Raw genomic sequence first — 9067 nt, 5'->3', positions numbered from 1 at the left:
GGGAAGGAGGAAGGAAAGAATGAAAAAGAAAAGTACTACTGATGGCAAGAGACAGAGTGGGTGTCAACCTTGAACACTGCTGAGAATTTGAAAAGGATAAATCAGTTTGGCCTCCCGTGGTGTCATGTGACCAATAACAATTACTGAGAAACATCAGTTATCCCTCTAGGTTTGGTACAAAAAAATGACTGGGAAAAAAATCGGAGTCCTATTCTTGATACTAAAAAATGGGCATATACACAGGAAGAGAAAAAGAGTTTATTACTTATGTCAAAGACCAAAACCATAATAATTCTCCACCAGGGGAAAGATAGGAGTCTATACCATGCTGAAACTGTTTTTCCTACACCATTAAAAAGTAAGACAGAGAGGAGAAATAGAAAGAAACTCTTTTTGTAGACTCTTTTAGGGTTGCGCGTTGCAGAGAGAGGTACCGTTTACCTTAGTTGAACAAAGTTTGAAGTTAAACGGAGAAATAAGGAGGGAAGTGTCTCTATAGCTGCCTGAAGAGCCCCTGGAACAGGAAAACCCTGCCGGATGCAGCTGGCGCCTGCAACCCTCCGGACATCCCAGCTGCAGTGACCTGGGTGACCTTGTCATCCCCCTCAGTAGCAGGCATCCGATTCTCCTAAACCTGCGCCCTACCATTTTGGGGGCTACCTTCTGTGTCTGCTTCCTACTTTGCTGCTACAGCTTACTAACTAAGCCTCCCTATGTGTCCCATATTCAGCCTCACTAAGAACCACAGTGTGATCTCAGCCAGTCACCACTGAGATGGGCGGCCGTGTTGACATATCCGGCCTTCTCCTGTGTGGCAGCAAGCCTTTGGATCTGGAACTGATTCCTGCTGCAGACAGCTCTGGCCAGGCCCTCAGGGTCATGTGGTGCAAAGTATCTGACCCATCATAAAGAACTATAGGTTTCATCAGGAGGGAGTTCTGGGCGTGGCACGCATTCAACGGATCATTGACATCTCAGCCGACTTAGGCTCAAGTCTATGACCCAACTCTGTAAGAAGTAATGTTGGCTATCTGCATTACTAGACTAGATGGAAATCTACATACTCTGGATCAAAAAATAAGAGAACGAAGGAACCAGCAATAAGTAAGATGACAAGAATCAAATTAATCAGAGGTGTTATTAAGTAAAGGATTTTGTTTTTATTCATCCATCCATCCAAATCGTAAAGTATTTCTCAATATTTAATGAGGGACTATAGCTTCAAAGTCTGTGTCTCATTGTATCAATCATCTAGGACACGTTAGTAATTCCGAAGCTTTTAATTGATTAATGTTAAGAAAACCGACCAGAAGAACAATAATGTAGCATTTCTTGTAAGTAAAGCAAAAGGCAGTGGGGAATAAAAGGGAAGACATAAAGCAAAGAGTAATGTGGAGCGAGCCCTGCTGAGAGAAAGGATGCACACTTGAAACTGTGTTTGCAAATCTTGCATGTGCCATACCCTCACACTTCCACGGATGGTTGCAAAGATGAGAGGGACAAATGTTCATTTGAGATTGGTGTAAATTCACAAAGAGAAAGCAATGTAACATGTGACTGACCTTTTAAAGTAAGAAATTAAAAAATCCTGGCGAATGGACCAAGCAGCGTGAAGCAGGATGTGTAATCAGTATCTTTACCGAATAGCTAGGAAGGAGATGATGCGTTTTTAAAAGACGCCTTTTATAGATCCCAACTTGAAATGGCAGGATTCAGAACACAATGGCAGACTGAATATCTTCAGCACCATTTCCTACAATCCTGCTATTTTTAGATGTTTTCTGATTATTTCTTCCTCTCGTCCAGGATCTTGCTTTTAGTGTCCTCCAAGCTGCTTGGGGTATCTGCTTTTCTCTTTTTAACCCCACCTCTCCTTCCCCATTCACATTCTTTATAACTTACATATCCTGCTTCTCTGTGAGGTTTTGAATCCTAGACAAAGGGTAATTTACAGCTGCCAAGTGGTCACCACAGTTTTGTAAATAGGGAACTTATTTCAGTTAATGATTATCATCGTACTTGGGTTTTCACTATAGATCAAAGAACACTTTGGAACACTTTGATTTCGTATGTGATTGAACATTTTAGAGGATCTATTTTGATGTTGCACAGGGAGAAGAGCACAAGTCCCCCTACGTGAACCGGCTCATGTTCCATGAGCCTTCCTCTGCAGTTCGCATTTATTTTATCCCTGACCCATCTCCAGCAGTCACGCAAACAGGTCTTAAATTGCTCGAAAATCAGGATAACACATTTTAAACAGTTTGGTCAAGAATAACTTGTTACATTCTTCTTTGTCTGTTTCACCAGGTCTTTGAGGCCTTGCTTATAAATGTGTCAAGATGTTGATTATCTGAGATTAGTCAGGTGCTTAAATTATAATTCAGTATTGTACACTCCTATGTACGTGAATCTCCTACAAGACCTATTCTGGCAAGTAGTTGTTATAAAAGAATCGTATAAATAGGGCTTCAGGAAAAGCAAAGCCAGAAAGTAAGCATTCACTGAGTGACCAGCATATGAAAAATTTTTTAAACCTTTGCAAGAAATTTGGCACTTACCTAATGAAAGGAGACACATTGCTGCTTGTGAGAGGAATCGATGATTATGTATTGCATTTGTGCTATCTGGTCAGGAAAGATGGAATGACTGAATCATATAAATGCTCCTCTGCTCAAAGTATTGGGTACGAATATCCTTTAGAGTTTGAAGACACTTCAGAAGTTGCTCGTTCTCATTTATGGCCTAAGTTTCTAAGCTCTATGAGTTATTTAGAGAAATACTCTCTTTTTAGAATTTGGTATCTCGAAGAAAATCCAAGGCACAGCTACAGTCACTGTCAACCTGATCCGTAGAGGGACTGAGTCCTTAGTTGGACACAATCTGCTCATTACCGAGCATTTATTAATTCCCCGAATGAAGTACAGAACAAGGATGATACAGTGGTCCCAACCTTTGTCTGCTCAACCCTCATAGGAGGAAACAGGTCAGGATGACCCATCTTTCTACCTCCCCAAACCCCCTACCCCATCCCCCAAACACGGTGGGAGAAAGGAGACGCAAAACAAAATGTATACAAGAGAGAGTTACTTGGAAAATATTGGTACTTCTATAGGATTTGAGGGTTGCTCATCTCTTCGACATCATTATGCTATGGCTTGCAAATTCCTAAGAATCACTTACTGAGCTTGTTTAAAAAAAAAAAAAAAATCCCCCCAGAGATTCTGATTCCAGTTCAAAAGCTTTGGTGAGGCCCCAGGACCCGCATTTTTAATTACCCTTTCTCTAAGTCTGGAATGCTCTGAATAACTGCTTCTGCTGGTTGATAAATGTGGAACATCTTGTTCTTTTCTACCAGTGTTTTCCTTGCAGAGATCAGACACAGCCTTGTTTCCTTTTGACAGTTTGCAATTTTAATATTTCTATTTTTGTAATTCAGTGAGGGTTGAAGAGATTATTTTTCTAAAACTCTTTAAAGTGATCTATATTGTCAATTCTTAGAAAGCCTCTCTTAACCTTGAAAGTACTACTTTGGGAATTCTTAGAAGGGTCAAGTCAATATATGTGAGTTTTAGAGAGTAGGTTGTCCAACAGATGTCCCGTGTCTAAACAGTGTAAAATACTCATAATGTTAGAAATGCATGTTGAACGAAATCATTTAGTCCTTTGAAAAATGAATTTTCTACCCTGCCTGGATTCACTTTTCAGTGATGTATTTTAGGAGATGTAAAATAAAAGCTATTAAGCTTGGTATATATATTATCCAAACACTAGTTTTTTAAAAATATAAAGTTAAAATATCGCTTTAAATATTTTGAACATATAAGTCCAAAAGAGTCAGAAGGATTTTTCTCCAGCTTCCTAAAAATAAACTGCCTTTGACTTAAACCATATATGGAATATTTATCCCTAAAGGAGACTTTTTTCTTTCTTGATTTTAAATTACTAAAACTATTTTGCATTCTTAACTACAGTATTCATTACTACGAATAGATTTTAATTTTTTCTTGTGCATATTTGAACTGCTTTACAGAATACTTATGTAGTATTATGTACAAGGATTGCTACTTCTGATGCTAATCTTCTACATGTAAATATAAAGGCAGAGTTTCCTAAAGCTAAAAACAAAACAAAAACTAATGTTAAACTTAGTATTTTCCCCATTTACTTATATTTAATTGTACTGGGAAAAGATGTATTCTATCTGTTTTTCTGAATATATGTTTTCCTTTCTATAAAATTTTCATTCTTGACCCTCAGGGCTTAATCTAAGTGTCTTTTCTTAAATTCAGTGTCTTAAAATAGTGTGGATATTGCAATGAGTTTTTATTTTTGTTGATAACAGATAACCTCATTCTGCGGTAAAGTGAGAATCTTCAGGTTTTAGAATTGATCTGTAGAGGGAGTTGGACACAATCTGATCATTACCGGGCATTTATTAATTCCCCGAATGAAACACAGAACAAGGAGGATACAGTGGTCAGGTTTCGTATACACCTTGTTTACTGCCTGGCATTGTGTTTCCCTATGAAATCATAATTAAAGTTTCCTAGATTTGACAGATTCACAGTGTGAATGGTGTGATGGAACTGACAGTTTATAAAAGGGTATAGTATCAACATCTAAATGTTTCTCCTCAAGAACACTATTTTGGGGGAGGGGGTGTCTGGGTGGCTCAGTCGGTTAAGTGTCTGACTCTTGATTTCGACTCAGGTCATGATCTCAGGGTCCTGGGATCAAGTCCCAAGTGGTGCTTCATGCTGGGCATGGTGTCTGCTTAAGATTCTCTCTCCCTCTCTCTCTGTTCCTCCCCTGCTCACACGCACGCTTTCTCTCTCTCAAAAAAAAAAAAAAATTGAAAAAAACTCTTTTTTTCATGTAAGAAACTAGAGGCAGTTTGTTTATAAACAGATATTGGATTTTCTGTGTGTGAGTTTGAAGTGTCTGGAAGTAAGAAAACAAAATATTAGGAACAGATTTTCTCTTTAAATAGAATTGCAAGATACTCTGTATTTTTCTGAAGCATTCATAAGCATTTTTGAGAAGGCAGTAAGATCTGGTTCACCAGTGTGTCCTTATTTGAGAAGAGAGCCAACAATGAGAATTTATTTAGGAGAATGGTCCAGTCTTGCCCCCAGATCCCCAGGGCCTGCTATGATTCCAGTTTTGCGGGGGGAGTGTGGGCCACCCCAGAGAAGATCTGTGGGGACAGAGGGCTAGTTTAGAAGCAGTCCTGAAGACTCCATGATTTCCGGGTCTGTCTTTCCCTCCGTCCCTTCCTTTACTCTGTGAAGCAGTCTTACGACTGTCCAGATGGAGGTTAGGTATCAGGACTCTCTCACTTGCCAGGAACAGAAATCAGCACAAATTGGCCTGGGGGTAGAGTGGGATAAAGATAACCGATTGGTTTTGCAATACAATCACTAGGGGTATTTCGGCATCAGGCCTGGCTGCGTCCAAGGTAGCTAGCATCAGGAATCTCTTCTCCTGGATCCATCTGTAGGCTCTTCCTGTCATTCCAGTGGCTTCATTCTCAATAACTGAATGACCTGATAGAGCTGATAGTTTTAAAAAAAGCAGAATTGGGGCACCTGGGTGGCTCAGTCGGTTGAGTGTCTGACTTTGGCTTAGGTCATGATCTCACAGTTCGTGGGTTTGAGCTCCACATCAGGCTCTCTGCTCTTCTCTCTCTCTCTCAAAAATAAACATTTAAAAAAAATAATTAAGAGACAGAACTTTTCCCATGAAGTTTTTAATAATTAGAACTGAAGGGTATTATTCCTTCCAGGAGACAGAGGGGCAAGACTGGCCTGGTGGGCAGCTTTGCAAATTCTGGGTTCTTGTGCATACCTGAAATGGAAGCCCATGTTACCCAAAATGGCGACAAGCAAGATGAACTAGAGAGTGAAGCTTGGAAGGCTTGAGAAGCTGAAATCAGACTTCCAGTTCTAGAAGACAAAGACAAAGGGTCAGAAGCCAGGGGCGTTGGAACTGGGTGGGGAGAGATAATAAATTCAGAAGGAGGGAGGCTCATTTGAGGGGTTTGCTGGAACTGAATATACAGATGCCCCCATTCTTGTGTCTGCTGTTTGTTGACTGGTTGTAGAGGGTGGGGAGAAGAGCATATTACAGACAGATGTCACATACTTTACAATTTTGCTGTAGTCCGGGGCTACTCAGACAGAACTTTACGTTTTTATCTCATTGAATAAAAACCTAAGAAGTATCGACTGTTATCATTATCCCCATGTTAAGGATGAGGACACTGAAACCTCTCGGGACTAAGAAAGTTGCCCACAGCCACTGGCCCCACACAGGGCTAGAATCTGGCCAGAGGAGGGAATTTTCTGGAGTTTGGTCACCAAGCACCTAGCACGTGCCAGTCATGCTTTAAGGCTCTGTGATGCACTGTAAGAAGCACTGTAGGAAGTGATGTCATTTGGGTGTGAGTGTTTCATGAGGACTTAAAATCTCTCCTGAGAGAAAGTGTTATCGTATCTCCGAAAGAGTATGTCTGTCTTCCTCCCTGCTTGAATTCCTCCCTAAATTTTGCTGTTTTTTTTTTTTTAATGTTTATTTATTTTTTTTAAGAGGGAGAGAAAGAGCATACGAGGGAGAGGGGCAGAGAGAGGAGACAGAATCCCATGCGGGCTCCATGCTGCCAGCATAGAGCCCAGTGCTGGGCTTGAACTCATGAACTGTGAAATCATGACCTGAGCCAAAATCAAGAATCTGATGCTCAACCAACTGGGCTACCCAGGAGCACCAGTTTTGCTGAGTTTTATAAAACTCATTGACGGCCCCCGGCTAGATGCATTACCAGCTTTGTGTGTTGCTGTACCAGAGAATCACAGCCTTTTAAAGCTATACAGACCCCAGGGAAGACGAGAGATGCTAATCCAGTCTCCTCATTTTATAGGTTAGGGATCTGAGGGCCAGAGCAGATGGGTGGATTACTCAAGGTCACACAACAAGTTAGTGGCAGTGCTAAAGCGTGAACTTTATCTAATTCCAAATCCCGTGTTCCTTCCATACCACACCCCAACCTTTTAAGTTTCATGTTTAAACATCCAAATAGAATAGCAGTCCCTTGCAGCTAACCAAAGTAGTTACATTTTGTGACCACCGGTCAGACCTAACATCAGAGGTTAGAACAGCTTTCAAACTTGGGGCACCTGGGTGGCTCAGTCAAGTGAGCATCTGACTCTTTTTTTTTTTTTTAACGTTTATTTATTTTTGACAGAGAGAGACAGAGCATGAATGTGGGAGAGGCAGAGAGAGAGGGAGACTCAGAATCTGAAGCAGGCTCCAGGCTCCAAGCTGTCAGCACAGAGCCCAACGCGGGGCTCGAACTCACAAACCGTGAGATCGTGACCTGAGCCAAAGTCGGATGCTCGACCGACTGAGACACCCAGGCACCCTGAGCATCTGACTCTTGATTTTCACTCAGATCATGATCCCAGGATCATGGGATTGAGCCCCACGTTGGGCTGAGCATGGAGCCTACTTGGGATTCTCCCTCTCTCTCTCTCTCTCTCTGTGCCTTTGCCTCTCACCTGCTCACACGCACTCTCTCTCTCTCTCTCAAAAAAAAAAAAAAAAAGCTTTCAAACTGCCTTTCCTCTCCTCCTCCCTCCGCCTTCATTGTCTCAAGAATGCTTTGGTTCTTGGAATGGACAATAAACTCTCCCTCTTTGGGTGTCTCACTCCCTCAGCGTTTAGTGCATCACGCAATGAATATACGATTTTCTTCTGATGTGGTTTTACGTATTTTAAACTCCGGTTTGACGAGTAGACATTTGCTGTAAGTGCCCAGATTGCAAATGGTAGCGAGGTGCTATAAAAATAAAATGTGATTATTGCAGTAAATACCCACAGATCGAGAGCGGGTGCCGGTTCCGTCTCCATTTCCTTTCCTTCTCATTTACTGGTTAAGTTCTTAGCCTTTTAAAAAACCTTTCTGTGCAAATCAGTATGTAAAATATTTGCTGCATGTGTCCAATCTGAAAGTTAACGAATTACCAAAAAAATTCTTATTTTGTGAAGTAGCATTTTTAATCCCTTTCTGCGTGAAGTGTTCAGCAATAGGCAGTGGCTTTAACTGTGGTGACGGTCTTTACAAAGCAGAGATTATGTTACTTCTGTGAAACTTCCAAATCCCCCTCTACATCCAGTAACTCTCCCTTTGGACTAAATAAAGCAGAACCTATTATGCCTGTTTCATCCATTGTCTAACACTTCAATGAACTTTCCTCTCTGGCGCTCTCTATTCTCTTAAAAAAAGGTAAAAGTTCTCTTTGTAAAGAAAGATTGTATTGATTTATTTGAGACACAATGCCAAATCTTTTTAGCAAGAAGGGACAACTCTAAGGGTGGAATTTTTTTTTCCCTTCTCATTTGAAGCAATCTGTTTCTAGAAAATGTGGAATGTTTGCAGGATTCTTTAATAAGTGTAAGTCTCAGATGTCCGGTGTAGGAAAGGGAAGACGTTCACTCATTTTGGAGTTAAGAATAAACCTAATAAGGGTAGTTTTTTTGGAAAAAAAAAAAAAAAGTGACTCGCTCCGAATGTGCCTGCTAGATGCAAATGCACTGTGGTCAGGCTGCAGACCCTGTCGTCAAATCATGGCCTGTTAGCCGTGCCACCATGAAGTCTGGCTGTCTGGTTCATTCTGGGGTTGATTGACTACAGCTGGTCTTGGGAGCAAATGTCCCTTCGTATAACATTAAGGATTGCAAATTCCTACACCCTAGGATTCACCACCAGCTGAAACAGCAGCTGGGAAAGGGTTAGTTTATGATTTTGAGGGCAAGAACACAACTTGTGGTTACATCTGTCTGGAATCGTACTCTGTGTTTTCTAGAGACGTTAACTCCAAACACTGGAAGCAATAAAAACATATATCGTGGTTACATGGAACCGTGTTTCTTTCAGAAGGAGCTTGGAGATTTATTCATTTTATCTAACTCGTTTTTATTTCACCTTGGTTTTCCGAATGAAGTAATATAAATAAACACACACATATAATTTATAGAGATGGAGATTCTGAGCCACTAAGGCCTTAAG

The sequence above is a fragment of the Neofelis nebulosa genome, chromosome 8 (genome assembly GCF_028018385.1).
Source record: "Neofelis nebulosa isolate mNeoNeb1 chromosome 8, mNeoNeb1.pri, whole genome shotgun sequence".
Classification (NCBI taxonomy): domain Eukaryota; kingdom Metazoa; phylum Chordata; class Mammalia; order Carnivora; family Felidae; genus Neofelis; species Neofelis nebulosa.
The sequence above is the reverse complement of the archived record's forward strand: the minus strand, read 5'-3'. Positions refer to the sequence as shown.